Here is a 20468-nt window from a genome sequence, read left to right as displayed (position 1 = left end):
CAAAATGCCATGCTGTCTTCCCAAGGCAGATGCTCTTAGAGAGGAAGGCCCACAGGGAAATAACAAAGAACCTCCAAATGAAGGGAGGGGAAGTTAAGTTTTAAACCTTTAAAAGTATGTGTTCGAGATAAACATTAAAAACCAGTTCTTTATGTTTTGCTTTAAAGTTACATGTATAAATGATAGGAAGAAAATTTTATTCTTGATAATTACTGAAGGATTTTCCTTTACAAAAATACTGTATGTATTGTCAGAGATAAAGGGGATACTTTGAATGGATGAAACCCCGGAGAATATGCTCAAGTATCAACAGATAGATGCTTGAGTGCGTGGTCAGGAGGATATTTCCTTTTAACTACAGAACTTTCTTTCTTTCTTTTTTTTTTTTTTTTAGCACTGAAATGACTGGAGTATTCCATTGTAACAAGATATCAAATGGGTCTTATCTCGTCAAAATTTTTGACATAGTTCCAACCTGAGCACAATAGAGGAAAGGTAGCCTCCCATTCCAAAGAGAGATGTTAAACACACAAAGGACTTAATAAAAATCAGGCACACTGACCCTGGGATTCCTAACCTCACTGCATACCTGCAGCCTATTGAAGAGAAATATGGAGGGAGGCATATGTGAACATGGAAGTTCGGACCTACTTCCCAATTATAGAATTACAAGTATGTCATCCTGTTTGGGGGAAAAAAAATAGGATTCAGACTGTAATTAGATTGTCTCTGATAAGCTATAGGCTGAATAAGATAGGACAGTATTTAAGAATATGCCCTTGGAATTATATGGCCTGGATTCAAATTATGGCCCTGCCATTTACTAACAGTGAACTACAGGGAATTCATTTCAACTTCAAGGGCCTATTTCTTTATCCTTAAAAGTGCAGATAATAACAGTACCTACTTCACAAGGTTTTGTGAGGATTCGAAGATGTATCCTAGGTGGCTGCCTGCAATACAAGAGGCATAACCAATCTCTGAGTTGGGCAGATCACCTGGAGGAGGAAATGGCGATCCACTCCAGCATTCTTGCCTGGAGAATCCCATGGACACAGGAGTCTGGAAGGCTACAGTCCGCAGGATCGCAAAAGAGTTGGACACGACTTCACGACTAAACAACAACAAAGAAGTAGAACTGATCTTGTGCTCAGCACAGAGCCTGTCCCTTAGTAATGAATGCGAGCTATTGCTATGTGCCAGCCATTCAACCCCGCCAGCAGCAGAAACTTAGCTCAGAAAGACTTTCTTCTTCATCTCAACCACAAATATTTATTCTTTATCTGAAAAATCCATTTTCTGTTTCTGATGAGTTTTTGCTTTCCAAGTAAACAACTGTAAATCTTAAGAACACATCTGGATCATAGTAGCTAATAGACATAGTAGAAAGCAGGCATAAATGATGGGAAATCTGTTTTGCACAATTTCTCTAAAATTTTGCAGCTTATGGGAAAATTAGCTGCAGTGGGAAAATCATCCCCTCTTTTAAACTGTTTCCTGATGCTATGAACAAGCAGATTTATCTTCCCATTTCTTCCTAAGTGTTGTGTGTGAAGGTTAAAAATTTAGGAGACATAGGGAGCTGTGTGAAAAGTCACAAAATAAAAGCTCTCAGTCAGAAATCACGGGCTCATACAACTTCATTCTTAGGAAGGTGGTGGCCCTGTATAGACAAAAAGGGCTCTGCTGTTAATGATGACGTCATTGAGTTGAGTGCCCATTCTATTAGCCATCAAGGGACACTGAGCCATGCTCATGATATTTTTTCATGTCACCAGGAACTCACATTTTGCTGGGTTAAAGCATTCCTCCTGGTGCGGAGACTACACAGGCTGTCTCTTCTCTAATTTGGCTAATCTTGCCACAGATGGTTACTGTGACCTTGGATGTCTTACAGCCAGGCTCAAACCAACTGAGCTAATTGGCTTAGACACTCTTAGGGATGGTGCAGGGACCCCACCTCTGGGATAACAACACCCTGTGTCTGAAGTGGCCTGTGGGAAATTTACACGGTCATAGTCATGTTATTTACATGCAAGTAGAAGAGGAAAATCCATTCCAGCAGGCTGCATTCTAACTGCAAATACCAGAAGTTATAAATACACAAGAGGAAAGCCAAACAGTCTGCTAGCCTTTTCTCAGAATGCCTAGGAAAGTCAGCCAACTGCATTAGTAGTTACAAAGGGCTTGGGCAAAATCCTATGGTCCTTGGTATCAGATGTTTTCCTTATGCTAATTTTGCAGATAGCAGCTTTTGCCTAACATTTTCATGGTTAAACCAAGGACAACATAAAATATACGTATTTTTTTAGAGCTCTGTTTATATTGCAATCATTTCTCTGTGGAAGCCCTAGATTGACCTCTTGGCTTCCTCAGAAGTCTTCTCTGACCCATTTCTTAACAACCGGAAGTTACCAGTAAACACTCAACTCACTGCCTCCTCCTGGTTCAAGTTTAGATATGATGCCTTTAGAGCAAGGTTCCAAGTCAGTCCATTGTCATCTTTCATGTATAGCTAAAAGTTAAAATTTAATTTTAAAGATTTCATTTAGCTTGCAGATTTGGGCAGTTTAATTAGCCCCAGTAGGAAAGGAATGAAAGCTTTGTCTCTGGATAATTCATCTGGGTTCTTGGAGAAAACCGACAGGACAGATTATGGGGGAAAAGTTGACCCACAGCGCCATCTCCTGGTATGTCTTGTTTGTTACACAGGGTGAGAAACAGGGAACCCGATGAGGTGAGCACTTCTAAGAGTAAATTTCAGGTCGTTAAAGTACATCAAGCCAATACTGGTGTCAATGAATGGTCCTCAAAATACGGAAGTGTGAGCGTGGGCTTCCCAGAAATCCCCAGGACATTTATTGGGGCCAAGTATTAAGATTCACCAATGTGGTGTGCACCCGGATACACTGAAAGCTGGCAAGAGCAGACACATGTTAAAGGGAAAGTGAGGGACTTCCCTGATTGGTGGTCCAGGGGTTGGGAATAAGCCCTGCAATGCAGGGGGTGCAGGTTCTATACCTGGTTGGGGAACAGGAGCCCCAGTGCCACGGAGCCACCAGGGGCAACTACTAAGCCACAACTAACCACAAGCCACAGCTAGGGAGTCCCTACACCGCGTAATCTCTCATGACACAGTGAAGATCCCATGTACTGCAACTAAGACCCAATGCAATCGAATAAGTTCTTAAAAGGGGAGGAGGGAATTCAAACAGCCTCTGTAGCCATATAAGAAAGCTTCCAGGAGAATAAAAGAGTATCAGTTATGATCATAAGCATAAAAAGAAAAAAATGAGGAATAGTGAAAAGTGGAATGTATAAAGATAGCAACAGTATGGTTGATTTCTTTTTCCAGCGTCACTTAATATTATACTTTGTATATGTGACCTCACTTTGTGATGGTGTATCATACTCACAGGAAACATTCTCCCACATAGAAGAAAAAAAAACGCAACCAACTCACACATGGTGACCACTACCAATCTTGCCCAACAATCATTCTTTTCCTTCCCTAAATCAGCTGCAGATCTTGTGTGTAAGGACCTGTGAAACTGGAATCATGGGAGAGTATTAATCCAGTATCACTAATCACCAGGAATTTAATAGACCAGTGAACATCCCCTCCAACAGTCACTTCCAAACCTGGCTTATTACAGGTTTTTTAAAGCAATTTTCTCTTCCCTACTCAGATCTACTGCAACAGAAACTCTAGAGATGGAACTCAAGAAACTGAGGGTTCAAAATGCTGCCCCAGTGATTCTAAAAAGCGACCAGCTCATGAGCTCACAATCGTGACCCCCTGGAGGTTTCACAGCTGTATCTTGTTGAGAAAGGGAACGAAGAGTGGATAATATCCCTGCCTCATCAGTCCTATGCTGCCTCCAGGAGATGTAGCTTTGGCTCCAGATCGTCAAGGGTAAGCAAGTTTTACTGCAAATGTTTGCTTATAGTTAACTGGTTTTCTTTGGGGCAGACTATTTTCAAATGAAGAAATAGCCCAATTTGTATATAATCAATGGCTGATTTCTTTCCAAATCTTTTCTATATGAACTATGAAAGTTAAGATTATTTTATTGTTCACCAAAGTCTAAGTCCAGAAAGGAAAAATAACTTGGATGGTGGGAAGTGAGGTACATGGTTACCCAAGAAGGAAACCCTCTGGTCCAAGACTATTTGGGTAACTCTGGAAAATTAACTGTGGTGATGAGCTAGTAGGCGTCTCGTGGAGCAAGACTGAAAGTTGGAAGATTAATAAGTACACTTGTGGCAACTTTGGAGTGAGTTAATAACTGGTGGAACTAAGATGGGAATTGAAAGGAAGCATGTTTTCTTCACAGTCATCTGTGAATCCCATTTCCAAGAAAAAGCCACCCTAAATACCCTCATCAAAACTCACCTGTCCCACTGAATTTATCCCACTCTCACATTCTTTATCAGAGTCCTTGTATCACAGTATTAGAGTTGATCAGGTGGTATGCATCTTAATTCCCTGTCAGCACATTCCAATCTGCCCAGGGGATAGACCTGTATTCTCACCTTTTCATGCCCTGATGCGAGGAGAGAACTTTGCCCACAATTGAAACTTATATTAGCTACAGTTTTGAAAGAAACTGGTGACTGATTTGGTTAAAGAGCAAGGCTATATTGCCAGTGTCAGTGATTAGAACCAGCACTTTGTTTAAAACAGAGACTGTAATTCCTAATGGTAGAAATTACAAAAAAGAGAACAGATAGCCTCAGCACACGTTGTCACCAGTTCACTCTAAGAATCCTTTTGGCTGTGACCTCTTGGCCCCGACTGAAGGAGGAACGTGAGTCCAGGATGGTGTCCCCAGAAGTGCATCCTCAGCTGGGCATAAAGCAAAGCAGGAATTTTGGGACCTGACGAAGCCTCTAGATTTCCTGCCATATCACTGAAATCTCACAACTCACCCTTCTGACAGTGAGAAACAAAGGGTCGTATGTAGATGGTGGGGGCTCTCTGAGGTTCCCAGGAAGGAGAATGGAATAGACTTTAAAACAGAGACTGAAGACCACGGCCTCCTGAAAGCTAAGGTGTACTGTTTAAAAAAAAAAAATTATTGTTTATTTTTGTTGCACTGGGTCTTCACTGCTGAACATGGCCTTTTCTCTAGTTGCCGAGAGCAGGGGCTACTCTTGGTTTCTGTGCTGAGGCCTCTCGTGGGGGCTTCTCTTGTTGCAGAGCACAGTCTCTAAGCACACGGGCTCAGGAGTTGTGGCTCATGGATCCTAGAGCACAGGCTCAGAAGTTGTGGCGCAGGGGTTTAGTTGTTCAGCGGCATGTGGAGTCTTCTCGGACCAGGGATCAAACCCGTGTCCCTCGAGTTAGCAGGCAGATTCTTAACCACTGTTCCACCAGGGAAGTCCAGCTAAAGTGTTTTGACTGTGAAAGAAGCTCAGAGAGGGGAGGGAGTCTGTTGAATGATCTGCTTAAACTTTCTACTTTTCTGCTTTTGCTCATGCTGGTGGAAAGGGACAAAAGGAGGAGGAAGTCTCCTACAAACCAGAAATACAGAAGGGGCAAAACAGAGAAAGAAGCTTTATAGCCAGAAATACTATTGGTGTTTTTCCCGTCAGTGAAAACATTTGAGTAGCTTACATATGTACCAGTAGTCCATTTCACAGAACACTATTTTCATTTTATTCCATTTCTTTCCAGAGTCTCTGCTAAGCTATAAGACCTTGGCTGTAGCCCTGTTAATCAATCTACAAGCACATGTTCTAAGTCATTAGTTTCATAATGAGCTCATTTATTATAAACTCATACTATAGGTATGCCCCTCCACACATTAAGCAAACCTGATGTGTGTAAAAATTTAGATTTACACCTGCCATAAATTAAGGAGATGTAGCCCTGTTTAAAAAATAAGTATGCACTTTAAAAGAGGATTTATCACAGCTCCTTTGAAACTGTGAGTTTATGGTACAATTTGTAGGCAACTTTTGGTTATGAAAAGCTCATACTCCAGAGTTTGACAGCTGAGTTCATTGTGAGCTCTGCTAATCATGAGCTCTCACTGTGAGCCTTAGGGCAAATGAGGCAACCTCTCTTTGCCTCTGTGTCTTTATCCATAAAAAGGAGACATGATACAGGTTTTGGCACTGTGCCTGGCCCTCCTCTGCTGCAGAAAATGTGACACAGTGCTATGAGGGCCAGATGAGGGGGCAGTGCTTGAACTAGGTAGAAAATCTGACAATAAATAGAAATTTATTTTCTCCAGAAAAATCTCATGATAATGGTCATATGTCTTTTTGAAAAGCAAGTAAAAGTCATTCTATTGGGAGCTGCAGAAGGAAATCACAAGTGCTATTATTTAGATACAGATTTTTGCATTTTCTCTTCATCTTAGTCTCTCTGGCATCAAATTGATAGGATCTTCCCAGCCACCTCAGAATCAATCCAACCCAGCTACAAGGAGAAGGAAGTTTCCACAGCAGGAAAACCATACAAATCACATTTCTGATTAGTTGCTGTACTTCTTCACATCAGGAATGAAGACAAATAGATGGTGGGTTGCTGAGTGATAGACAGTTGGTCAATAGATGGTTGATGAATTGCTCCTCAAACAATCAATGCTAAATGGTAATCATATCTAATTTCTATGCATAAAAAAGTCATGCTTTCTGGCCTTACACATGTTAGCAGTAATCTTATGGCCGAAAAAACAATGATCATAAAAGTTATTCTTTTCATTGAAAGCTGGCCGATTTAAAGCTAACTATAAAGATGAATTTAGCAAAACTTCAAAGCAAATGAAATTCTAGTTCAGAAAACATTCTTCTGTTTTAATTTTTTCTGGGCCTAATGGATTTAAAAATAATGATCCAAATAATATTAAGTGTTTTGTTATATGTAATTGTGGGTAGAGTTCAAAATAAGTAACTACACAGAGTTTCTGAATACTCTAGTACAGTAAGTTGTACAGGTGCAGGGTCCATTTCTTTTCTTTACTGAAAATGCTGATATTTTGTTCACCATGCATTAATTATTTTTGCATTAATTATTTTTAATATTGCATTAAAATCTTTTTGACTACTGAGGGTTTTGGTGACCCCTAAAATTTAATGTCCAGGGTAATAACGCCTTGCTTGTCTCACCCTCATCCTGGCCCTGTTGGGGAAGTGGCTCCGTGTCCTTAGTGAGAGGAGCTGTAGTCACATGGCACAGGACAAAGGTATCAGGAAAGATGAAGAACCAGAGCTAGTAAAGCAATCAACTGTCATAATCAGTTTTGGCCATTTTTGTACTTTATTAGAGGGAATTGTATAGTATGTATTCTGGCTTCTTTCCTTTGATGTTATGTTTGTGAAATGCATCCATAAGGTTGTGTGTACTTGTAGATCATTCACGCTTGCTGTATAGAATTCCATATTGCAAAGACATCACAGTGTTGATGGGCATTTGAATGGTCATGGTCTAGAGCTATTTTGAATAGTGCTTCCTTGAATGATCTAGTATAAATTTCTGTTAAATATCTATGCATTTTCGTTTGGGCACACACCTGGTAGTGGAATGGCTAGGTCAGTGGGTACATGTATGTTCATTTTCAGTAGATATTGCCAGTTTTCTAATGATTCATTTATTTAGTTGTATCAAGTCTTTAGTAAGATAAGGCTTGCAGTTTGTTCTTTTTCGAGATGTTCTTAGCTGTCCTCGGTCCTTCGCATTTCTAAACGGAATTTAGAAGTAGCTTGTCCATTTGCACAGTAAGAAAAAAAATGATAGAACTTTTATTGGGTTTGTTTTAAATCTATAAGCTCAAAGTAGTGAGAACTGGTATCTTTACAGCATGCTTCAATGTCTTCTTAAATTTCTTTCAATGTCTTATTCTTTTGTATGTGTACTTAGAAAACATAAGTAGCTGATAAATAGGTAACATAGGCAATCAAGAAATGCATTTTTGGCACAAGACTTTAGGCTGCATTACATTTTCAGCCACACTGTTCATCCCACCAACACCTGAACTCACATGTCTCATCCACCCTCTGGGAAGGGCCTGCATGGGCCCTTCCTTCAGTTTGGTAGAACCCCCTCCTGCCTCTGTCACTCCTACCTGACAACACCTAATCTTCCTGATGAATCAATTCAGGTTTCACACTCTGTAGAGTCAGCAGGTCTCCCTTGTGGCCTCCCACTACATTCTCTTACACTTGGTTTTAAATCACACAGTGTGTTGTGATGAGCTACTCTAGTGCCCACTAAACTTCTGGGCACTGACCAGAGCCAGCCAGCACTTGGAAGATGTGTGGGGGGTATATAAAAAATATGAAAAGCTATTCCTTTTTTTTTTTTTTTTGAGCTGTTTGGCTTAGGTGTTTTATTGCCTGGTTTGCTTGTTTTATCTTTGTGGGACTTCATTTGGATTTAAGTTTAGTCAAAGGAGAGCTTCCCAGGTGGTGCAGTAAAGAATCCACCTGCCAGTTCAAGAGATGCAAGAGACACAGATTCAATCCCTGGGTTGGGAAGATCCTCTGGAGGAGGGCATGGCAACCCACTCCAGTGTTCTTGCCTGGAGAATCCCCATGGACACAGGATCCTGGTGGGCTATGGTCCAGGCGGTTGCAAAGAGTCAGGATTGAGCACACACATACACGTCTTAGTCAAAGAAAAAAATGTCTTAACTTTGACCCTCTGGTGCATGTCAATCTGATTTTTGTTTCACGAATCATTTTGATTTGAAAATATCCATATATACCTAGCCTCTTTACTATAATGTTTTGAAGTGGATACATTTCTTGGTGTGACTCACTCCATAAGTTTTAAGTTAGTTTAAAAGAAAACTGTTAACTGAATATTTTCCAGATACTCTATCAGTAACCAGAGTGCATAGAAAGGTAGTCACACCTCTAATGACCACTAGGTGGCAGTTTCGGTCTCAGTATGACCAGCTTGACTGCCTTGCACTGTCCTTCAAGTAATCCGGCGATGCAACATGAACCATGAGGTGCAGCTCGCTTAACAAGCCCTGTTGGTGGAAAAATGAAGGCCAAAAATCATCTATGAAGAAAGTGGAATTATGGGGAATACAGTATGTGTATTGAAATTGAATGCCGTTAGACATTACTTCACTGAAAGTTTAGCAAATAACTAAATTGACCACATCCACAAAATTAGTAAGAAAGATGTATAATCCCAGGCACAGGTCAAACAATGCTGAAAGGTAAAGGAGTCTCTTGTTGACCCTTCCCAGCTAGAATCCGGCCCATTGGGGTGGCAGGGAGAGGGGACGGGTGGAGATAGGGTAAAGGGCTGAGCCCCTGGTAATGTTTTTAAATCTTCCTGTTTAGAGGCTTCAGAGAAAACTGGGTGGGACTCTACCCAACTGTTTATGGTTGAAACTGCTGTCTGCTGTTTGCTCTGTGTTTGAGGGGTGAGGGCAGAGGACATGTATTAAGTATCTATTCTATGCAAGCAAGTTTATAGATTTTATTTGACTTAATGCTTACAGCCTTATGATTCAGGTAACCCTTATCCCCATTTTACAGATAAGAAAGCTGAGGCCCAGAGCAAATATATATCTGAAGAGGCTGGGGATTGAAACCCAGCATTCTGTTACCATCACCCCAGGCTGATTCCCAAGAAATCCCCCCCTCCTCTCCTGGGAATGATGAGAGCATCTTCCTCCTCGGCTTGCTGGGGGGTGAAGGGAGGTGGTGCCCACAGAGCCCAGCACGCTGTCTGGGACACAGTCAGCACCAGTAAACAAAGGTTACCAAGGGCTCAAGGGCCTTCCTCACCAAGGCCCTTCAGCCTGGAAGTTGCAGTCATTTTCTCTGGACCTCAGGAAAGACAGCGGCCTGGAAACGAGAAAAACTGCTTTCCTCTTGTTGATTCTCATCACTCAAAGAGGAACCTCTCAGAGGTCCTGGTGGAGGGTAACTGGGACAGAGAGCAGTGACTGAGCTGAACTACCTCCCCTCAGTTGTCTGTAACCAGGACTGGCTGGTTCCCCTCTTCTGGATTAACCACGAAAAAAGCCTTTAGGGGCTCTGTTTAGTCTTGCTAGGTCTGAGTTTGATAAGCATTTTTACAGGCCCAAAGTGTGAATCAGGGCCAGAACTTGTCACCACAGAAACCTAAGGATGCTCCTACAACAGCAAGTCCAGGCATTTCATGGGATTTTCCCTACAAGCCACCATGGATCCTGAGGAAACTGAATAATGAGCTTGGAGGAGACTTCAGGCTGAATGTCTCAACCATCCTCTATCAGGACTGGACTTCTTTTATACCACAAATTCCTCCTGGCCTAGAATAGGGAAACGGAGGCCCATAGGAAGCAAGGCCTTGAGACCTTAGATGGGCCTGAGGAGACAGAAGCCCTGGGCAGCTGTCCTGCTGACCTCCTGGTTGTTAAGACCCCAAACCACTCATAAGCTTGTAGTAGGGTTTCGGTGTTTGCACACAAAGAACCTGAGGAATCAAAGCACCTTTGTTCTTTCTCTGATCCCAGTCCCACAAAGACTGCTCAGAAGGAAGATGCTCAAGGCTAGACCAAACTGCTAGATTCAGAGGACACTGCACCAGCAACGAGCTAATAACCACTAGGGGCTACAGGCTATGTGAACAGGAACAGTTTCTTTACTGGAGTGTGAGCTGGGAAAGGGCTGAGGAGGAGAGGGAGAGCAAGGTTTGAAAGAAGAGCTAGTGGGAAGGGCTTCTCCCCTGCTGTCCTCATCACCACCACTGACAGGCCCGTCCCAAGCCGGGTGGGGAAGGAAAGAAAGAGGTGGGACTCCCCACCAAGCATCTAAGAAGAAGAGAGATTGTATGCTCACCCCCCACCCCACCCCGCCCCTTCCAGCTGGAGTTTCCTGAGCAGCAGTCCTAGTAGACACATCTGCCCCTGGGTCACAAGGAGGGAGGAAGTGGAGAGCGGACAGGTGGGGTGGTTGGTAGAAGGGGCCTGAGGCCACTTCCGGGCTTCCCTGGAGTTAAGTGCTGTAGTGGAGGAAGGCCATGAATTTGCCTGGACCCAGCATGGTCTGGAGGCCTTAGCTACAACCTGAGACAACTTACCTGCTCCAGGAGGACACTTGGAGGAGAGAAGAGGAACTTGGAGACTGTGTGTGAACCACCAGCCTGGGGTGAGGGGTCAGGGGCTGCCTCTCTGAAGTAGCAGAGATGACAGGAAGCAGTTAGAGGTCCTCTGTGCTTCCTTAAAAGGCCAGCCTCTAGCAACATCCCTCCCAGGGGCCAGGCTGGGGGCAATGCCAGCAACAATAGAGCAGAGAAGTAAACTCAGATGTGCCGAGAAAGGCATGGGACCAGAGGGAAGGATGCCTGCCTTCCACCAGCACACAGCCAGCCATGAAAAGGGACTTCTCCAACACTGGCAGCTACCAAGGAAGTTAGGGTGCCACAGGCAAGAAAATTATATTCATTTATAAAATATATTCTACTCCATAGCCGTTTGTGTTAGTTTTCTATTGCTGCTATAACATATTGCCATACGTAAGCACAAATATATCGTATCTCAGTTCCATGGTCCAGAAGTCCCCTGAGGCTAATGGGACTGAAATCGAGGCATCAGCAGGGCTGATTCTCTGCTTAGTCTCTGAGTGAGAGTCCTTTCTTTGCTCTTTTGGGTGTTGGCAGTTCATGGGTTTGGGGACTGAGGTCCCCATTTCCTCACTGGCTGTCACCTGGGGTCACCCTTAGCTCCTGGAGTGCGCTCTCTGGTCATTCACACAGCCCCTGACACCTCAGAACCAGCGGGACCACAAGTCCTTCTTACCCTGCCGTCTCTTTGACCTTCTTCCACGCTCATATTTCTCTCTTTGGGCATACCCAAGGAAGGTTGTCTGCTTTTAAGAACTCCCATGATTAGAATGGGCCCACTGGATAATCTGGGGCTTCCCTGGGTGGTTCAGTGGTAAAGAATCCACCTGCCAATGCAAGAGACCCAGGTTCAATTCCTGCATCAGGAAGATCCCCTGGAGAAGGAAATGGCAACCGACTTCAGTATTCTTGCCTGGAAAATCCCATGGACAGAGGAGCCTGGTGAGCTGCAGTCCATGGGGTTGCAGAGAGTCAGACGTGACTGAGTGACTAAACAACAACAGCTGGTTAATCCTCTCTATCTCAAGGTCTACAATGCTAATCACACCTGCAAAACCCCTTTTTGCCAAGTCAGGTCACATATTCAAAGGTTCTGGGGATTAGGCCGTGAACATCTTTGGGGAGCCATTATTCTGTCTACCACACCATTCTGTATTTAATGGGCTGAGCACAGTGCTAGGTGCTGGTTTCAGATGCTGGCATCAGGGGCGTTAGGCTGGGGAGGAAGCTGGGGGTGGGGTGGACAGGCAGCACATTGGGACCTCTGTCTTATGACTCCTTTGGAGCACCTCAGGGAGCATCGTTTGCTAAAATATAATACGAACTGGCCCCCCACCCCATTCACTTCCTTGGCTCCCCAGCCCTCACCCCTGAGCCATGCAGGCTGCAGCCTGGTCTAGAGTTTGCTGGAGGTCTCTAGAGAGGGTCGTGCCAGTTCTCTGGGAAGCTGAAGAGTGAAGCTCACCAGAGGACTGAGACAGGGAACCTGCCAGATCCAGGCTCAGCCACAGCAGAGAGACTGATGAGGCCTGGACACAGACATTGCTTCTGCCCTTTTGCCCATTTCCTGACCTGGTTTGCAGTCCCCGTGGGGCTGGAGGGGGCAGTGCCCAGGATCCTCTAGGTCCCTTGTGGCCCCATACCATAAAAGAGATGAGGAGAGGCAGAAAAAACCTTGGTTTCTCACTGCCGAAGCCCCATCCAACTGAGGCTCCCTGGCCTATATTTTATAGCTCCTGAGCTCATGGGAGCCGTCATCTTGCTGGGTTTTTCTCAACCACAATCATGATGAGTCAGCACAGTGGTTAGTTCTCAGCCACAGGCCCCAGCAAAACCCCAGGTGGAGCAGCCTCCTGAGCAGCTGGGCCCCGTGGCGCTGCCGCTGTCTCCCCTCCAGGCCGAGGCCTCCTCGGGCTGACTGCCCACCAGGGGTACACCCAAGCCAGCTGTGCATCAAGCTGGGTGCGGTGTGAAAAGTGAAAGTGATAAACCACAGATGGTGTCGTCAGCCAGGTCCGACTAGTCCAGGCTGGCATTTGGCCAACAGCATCTCTCTGCTTTGGGCCAAGCTTGAGGAGGGAGGGAGTTGATAAGGCATTCCGCCTTTCTCTGCTCTAGAGTCCGTATCTGGGAGCCAGGCCCTGACAACTAGCATCCTGCACACAGTCCACCTCACGGCACCACATTCTGGTCACACAAGCTTCCAGTGGCAGGAACAGCTACTGGGAAGGAGTGCTCAGTACCCCTCACTTAAAAGACTCTTTAGTACTCACACAACTTCCCCGATGGCTCAGACAGTAAAAGTGTCTGCCTACGATGCCAGAGACCCGGGTTCAATCCCTGGGTCGGGAAGATCTCCTGGAGAAGGAAACGGCAACCCGCTCCAGTATTCTTGCCTGGAAAATCCCATGGACAGAGGAGCCTGGTAGGCCACAATCCATGGGGTCGCAACGAGTCAGACATGACTGAGCGACTTCACTTTCTTTTTTTTCTTTCCTTTACTACTCACACCACAAAACCCAAAATGCCAGTGGCAATTGCTTCTGCCCCTACCACTTAAAACTTGCTAGCAGGGGAGATCTTTAGCGGGTGATGCTTTCAAAACATAACATTCCTCGCTTTATTTTTTCTGTACCCTGCTTCAGGGCTCTTCAGGGCTCTTCAAGTCCCTGACGCTTGCCCTGAGTGATACAAAAGCAGTTGAGAGCAGGGAGGACACTTGTCAGTAATTACTAGCTCTATGGCTTGGAAGGAGAGTCTTACTCTAAAGAGTCCCCACATCACCCCAGCCCTGAATGACTACAGCAGCTCTTGCAGGGTATGTATGCCCTGGGTCTCTGCTGAAGGACACTGACCTCCAGTTCAGCGTTCAAAGAAGCTTTCTTCTCAAATCTTTCCTCAAAGAAAGCCGTGACGATGACCAGAATAATCAGCAGTTCTCATCATACTGAACTTCAAGAACCAAATGTGACAGAACTCGACTGCTGCTTATTACCAAGAAGACACAAGCTTACGTGACCTCCCCATTCTCCCACTGGCTTCCCAGTTGGCACAGTGGTAAAGAATCCATCTGTGGTGTAGAAAACCCAAGAGACACAGGTTTGGTCCCCAGGTCAGGAAGATTCCCTGGAGAAAGACATGGAAACCCACTCCAGTATTTTTGCCTGGGAAATCACATGGACAGAGGAGCCTGGCAGGCTACAGTCCATGGGGTTGCAGAGAGTCAGAAGTGACTGGCCACAGTCTCCCATTTCTGATCACATATAGATGTAGCTTCTCTCAGCAAGTGAAGTGAAATTATCTCAGTCATGTCCGACTCTTTGTGACCCCATGAACTGTAGCCTGCCAGGCTCCTCTGTCGTGGAATTCTCCAGGCAAGAATACTGGAGTGGGTTGCCATGCCCTCCTCCAGGGGATCATCCCAACCCAGGGATCACACCTGCAGCTGTTGTATCTCCTGTATTGGCAAGCAGATTCTTTACCACTAGCACCACCTGGGAAGCCCCTAAATGATATAGTCCTGCAGAAAGTAGCAGAGCTGAGGCAAGTCAAGTCTAACTTGCAGGCAGTCAATAGAAGCCAAGAGTCAGGAGAGGCCAAGAGATGACTGGGAGGTTATTTGGATTAAATCACTGGCTTTCTTAACAGTTTTCCACTAATGAAAGGTAGTTGGTTAAAGTTATGATGTGGCACCTCAATTTTCTTTATTTTTCCAGTTCATCAGAATCCCTATCTGAAAATGAAAAATATTATCTAGATAGTTAATTGCCAGCTTCTAATTTAAAAAAAAAAAAATTGGAAAGAAAAGCCAGGTTTGAAGTTTGGAAAATTATCAAAATTCATATCTAAAATAAGGAATCTGAATTGTCTTGGATCTTGGTTAAATATCTAGTAAATCTACTCATCCAGCCAGTAATCTCAGGCTTCCTTGGTAGCTTAGATGGTGAAGAATTTGCCTGCAATGCAGGAGACCTGGGTTCGATCCCTGGGTCAGGAAGATCCCCTGGAGAAGGAAGTGGCAACCCACTCCAGTATTCTTGCCTGGGAAATCCCATGGACAGAGGAACCTGGCAGGCTACAGTCCACGGGATCGCAAAGGCTTGAACACAATTGATCGATCAACACTTTGACTTTTCACTTCAGCCAGTAATCTCGGTGAGTTACGAGTCTAACCAGGTTTTCGACTGAATTGAGTTTTCAGTAGTTTTCTATTCAGGGCACCCAAGTTAACCATTAGAAAGGCCCCTTTACTATTTAGTCACTGTAAAATAATCAAAGCTCCGGTGCAAATCAGTCATCAGAAATACAAGTGTTTCTGGGGAAGTTCTTGGGCCCTATCCCTACAGGCAGCTTAAGAAGAGGGGGGTTATTTGCTTCTGCTCACCGCAAAATTGAGATGGTTAGAAATTTCCACAACAGCACTAAGCAACTGCTCAAAGTGGGATAGAAATAGAGCATCTGATCTGGCAGTTTCACCATCTGGAAAGAGAAAAGTCAAGTCCAGTCTTTCTTTTCTTCCTGATAAAGCTAATTGCCTTCGGTTAATGCAACGCATAAGACTTGGTGGCACAAAAAGAATAGCAAAGTTCTAGAAGGTATGATTTGGAGCTCTGTGAAGAGCGTGATGAGCACACCCTATGCAAGCAGTATAAATCCTCTGATATTCAGTGACAGGGGTGTCTGGAGAAGGAATAATGACTGCATTCACACTCAGGCTCCGAAGAGGACAAAGCTCTTAGGTCAGCAGTTACCAGTCTGATACTTCTTGATTTATGAACACGTCCACTTGATGCTTGCTACTTTCTCAGGCATAATTTTCCCACGATGGTTTCACATGTACATACATATGAGTAAAATACCATAGTCCTCCATTATCCATGGTTTAACTTTCTGCAGTTTCAGCTCCCCATGGTCAACCACAGTCCAGAAATATTACATGGAAAGTTTCAGAAATAACTCAGAAGTTTTCAGTTGTGTGCCATTCTGAGCAGTGTGAGGAAATCCTGTGCTGCCCTCCTCGGACCTCCTGGGAATGTCAGTCCATCCTGTCCATGAGTCACATGGTAGCTTCCTGGGTCATCTGACTGTCCTGGTAGGGCTTGTGTTCAAGTCACCCTTATTTTGCTTGATATCAGCCCCAAAATGCAAGAGGAGTGATGCTGGCAATTCAGATAAGCCAAAGAGAAGCTGTGAAAGGCTTCCTTTAAGAGAAAAGTAAAAGTCCTCAACTTAATAAGGAAAGGGAGGGAAAACAAGCTTATGCTGAGGCTGTTCTCCAGTAAGAATGAGTCTTCTATCCACAAAGTTGTGAAGGATAAAGAAATTCTTGCTAGTTTTTCTAGTGTTGTACCTCAACTACAAGTTATAGCCACAGTGTGTATTAAGTGCTTCATTGAGGTGGGAAAGGCATTACCTTGTACAGTAAGGTATTTTGAGAAAGACCACATTCATGTAACTTTTATTATAGTATATCATTATAATTATTGTATTTTATTATTATCGTTAATCTCTCACTGTGCCTAATTTATAAATTAAACTTCATCATAGGCATGTGTGTACAGGAAAAACCCTATATATAGGGTTTGGTGTTATTCATGGTTTCATGCATCCACTGCAGATCTTACAATGTATCCTCAAGGATAAGGGGGGACTACTGCATGCTTTTTACATTTTGCTGGGTGTTGAAGTTGCTGCCCGATGGCAAGTCTTAGCCCTTCTCCTTACAGTGGCTTTCCCTAATACGGGTTTGTGAAGCTCCAATGAGCAAAATACATACATTACAACAGTATCATAAGGCAGCCAAGTTTGCATTTTCTGCCCTACTTCCCCAGCCTGCATCCTCATGTGAAACTCTATTACAGTGTGTCCTTGCTTCCCTGGAGAGTAAGCAGCTTCCAGAGTAGAAACTACTTACTTAATCTTCAATTGCTTTGGCAGTAACAGACCTCCTACCTCCCTTCTTGGTTCCATATCACCACGTCCAGCACCCCAGTACTTTCCCACCTCGAACTAGGACCAGCATGGAATCTGTCTCTCATGCTGCATGCCCCTGTTTTTAGAAGATCCCAAACCCTGAGTTAAGGTTGCTCTGGTTCTTAATGTATACCTTTGAAGATCAGGTCATATCCTACTGAACTCTCTGGAGGAAGAGATCAGAGTTTACCTTCTTAGAGCATCCCACCCCAGGTCTGAGAACATTCTTTCTGATTCCTTCTCCCTTCAGACTATAGAGACAATTGCCACTAACAGCTGGTCCAGCCTCACTCCTCTCATGGCTCCTAGAGCCACAGCTTCCTGTGAGAAGGAAGATCTTCCCTGTATCCTCTCTCCACCCCACAGCCTGATGGCCTGGCCTGACTTTTTCCACCTGCCCCCTTGGGTTTCCTTCTCCCAGGGTTAGTCATCCTCCCAGAGTTGCTTCTGGAGGGAAGTGGTTCAAAAAGAGGGACATCCAAGGGCTGACTGTTTGAAAGGTGGTGAGCCACAGAGGGGGCCTGAGAAACCAAGAGTGCTTTTGTTGAGGCATGCATTTTCCTCCTTCAGCCTCAGCCCATTCCCTTAATCCACATGTATGTTTTAAGTCAGATAGATGTCAACACAATCCCCAGCATCTCTTCTTTCTGATCAGTGTTCAATACCCAGACTAACTCTGGGGCATTCAAAGAGTTTGATGTGTGTGTGTGTGTACACTCAGCTGTGTCTGACTCTTTGCAACCCCGTGGTCTGTAGCCTACCAGGCTCCTCTGTCCATGGGATTCTCCAGGCAAGGATACTGGAGTGGGTTGCCATTTCCTCCTCCAGGGAATCTTCCCGACCCAGGGATCAAACCTGTGTCTCCTACGTTGGCAGACGGATTCTTTACCACCTGTGCCACCTGGAAGCCCATAACTGGCTCCAGTGATCCACACCTTTACTCTTACTTGGGATGCTCTTTGGAGAAGGAATCTTTCCCAGAGTCTCCCATCCTCAAGCAATTTTACAAGAGAGGAAGCTAGCACAACCCCTGGCCTGTCCCATATCATGTGTAATGTTTTTCACAGCCTTTACATTTGAAATCCTATCGCCTCTCCATAAATCTAATCCAACGCAGGAGGTAAGCAAAGCCTGCAAGACTCCCAGCTCACAGGCTCCTTGCTGCTGCACTGCTAATCCGCTGCCTGTGGATGCCCACCTATCACAGGCTGGTGGGGGCACTGGCTGCACTTCTCCAGATCCTCGCTAGAGGGAGCCCTGCCATTTATGTTCTCCCAAACCTGCCTGAATATACCTGAGGTTTTTGAGACCTACTCTTCCCTGTTGCTTGACTTGCTAATAACAAATGTCTGTAACAGCCACATCTTTTGGGTGCTGAATGTACAGAGAGCTTTCACACAGTATCTCAGCTTGTCTTCTCACGACCAAAGATGAACACTGTTCTCATTCCCACCTTACAGATGAGGACACTGAGGCACAAAGCAGGTCAGCAACTCTCCCCAAATAAATGATGTAATTCATTATGTATAAAGCACCATAGGAGCATTGATGAAACAAAATATTCATCATCGTGTTTCTTGAGCTCTGTGTGTCCAGACTTGCACTAGAAGTTGCATGAACTCTCCTTAGCCTTCCTACCAGCTGATCTAGAGATGACATCAGGAGCATGGGCAGGTGTTACTATCAGGAGAAGGAACATGTTTTTAAAAAGTCCCTGTCTTTTGACCATCTCCTCTGTTGTCTCTTGTTCTGACCTCAAATGTTTTAAATGCATTTGAACAAACCCAGCTTTTCCACCGCTTCTGTAACATCGTCTTATCCGAGTCTTTTTGGCATTCATGTCTGGGGTAACTTTGCTTCCTCTCACTTCCCCCGGGACCTCTAGTTACACCACTGGGAATTACTGTTAGTTCCAATTTGGAGATGACGAGACCAGGGCGCAGATAAACCAAGTAACTTGTATAAGTTCATTCAGCTTATAAAAGAAGAATCCCAGTGTCTGAGGAGGGAGGTATGCATAAACATTGGTTAATGTCAAGCTCCAGAGCAAGCAAGAAAATTTAGAGCATCACAGGCAAAGGAAACAGCCTGAACAGAAGTACGAAGAGGTGTGTTTGATTAAGATCTCTAGAAAAATGTGTTTAGTGGGAGTACAGTTGGCCCTCTATATCCACGGGTTCCATATGCATGGATTCAAGCAACTAAAATTGAAGATAATTGAAAGAAAAAAATTCCAGAAACTTCCAAAGAGCAAAACTTGAATTTGCACTGCACTGGCCACTATTTACATGGCATTTACATTGCATTAAGTATGATAAGCAATCTAGAGATGATTTAAAGTATATGGGGGGATATGCTTAGGTTTATATGCAAATACTACATCATTTTCATAAGGAACTTGAGCATCCACAGATTTTGGTATCCATGGGGCTCCTGGGACCAATCCCTCATGGACACCAAGGGAAAACTGTATAGGGAGTGGAGGGACATGACCTTGTAGCTGGATGGTGAGGGAACTGGTCTGCCAAGCTGAAAGGTGACACTCTACTGTGAGCCAAAGATTTTTTTTCTTAATTGAAGTATAGTTGATTTACAATGTTATTAGTTTCAGGTGTACAACAAAGTGATTCAGTTTATCTACATTCATTTTTAGTTCATTTTTCATTATAGTGCAGTTCAGTCGCTCAGTCGTGTCCAACTCTTTGTGACCCCATGGACTGCAGTACACCAGGCCTCCCTGTCCATCACCAACTCCCGGAGTTCACCCAAACCCATGTCCATTGAGTCAGTGATGCCATCCAGCCATCTCATCCTCTGTTGTCTCCTTTTCCTCCTGCCTTCACTCTTTCCCAGCATCAGGGTCTTTTCCAATGAGTCAGTTCTTTGCATCAGGTGGCCAAAGTATTGGAGTTTCAGCTTCAGCATCAGTCCTTCCAATGAATATTCAGGACTGATTTCCTTTAGGATGGACTGGCTGGATCTCCTTGCAGTCCAAGAAACTCTCAAGAGTCTTCTCCAACACCACAGTTCAAAAGCATCAATTCTTTGGTGCTCAGCTTTCTTTATAGTCTGACTCTCTCATCCATACATGACTACTGGAAAAACCATAGCTTTGACTAGACAGACCTTTGTTGACAAAGTAATGTCTCTGCTTTTTAATATGCTATCTAGGTTGGTCATAACTTTTCTTCCAAGGAGCAAAGGTCTTTTAATCTCATGGCTGCAGTCACCATCTGCATTGATTTTGGAGCCCCCCAAAATAAAGTCTGTCACTGTTTCCCCATCTATCTGCCATGAAGTGATGGGACCAGATGCCATGATCTTAGTTTTATGAATGTTGAGTTTTAAGCCAACTTTTTCACTCTCCTCTTTCACTTCCATCAAGAAGTTCTTTAGTTCTTCTTCAATTTCTGCC

General features: G+C 44.3%; 1 protein-coding gene across 1 annotated transcript in view; it reads left to right on the top strand.

Annotated features, from left to right (window-relative positions):
- RASGRP1 (RAS guanyl releasing protein 1) overlaps positions 1-20468 on the top strand; it is a 776793-nt gene that overhangs the window by 563887 nt on the left and 192438 nt on the right. The window contains exon 7 of the mRNA XM_081507137.1: positions 3690-3916. The gene's annotated coding sequence lies outside the window, so the exon portion shown is untranslated. The remainder of the gene's footprint in view (positions 1-3689; positions 3917-20468) is intronic.

This window comes from Giraffa tippelskirchi, chromosome 7, assembly GCF_054371585.1.
Source record: "Giraffa tippelskirchi isolate mGirTip1 chromosome 7, T2T-mGirTip1v1.2.pri, whole genome shotgun sequence".
NCBI lineage: Eukaryota > Metazoa > Chordata > Mammalia > Artiodactyla > Giraffidae > Giraffa > Giraffa tippelskirchi.
This window is presented reverse-complemented; position numbering and strand designations above follow the sequence as displayed.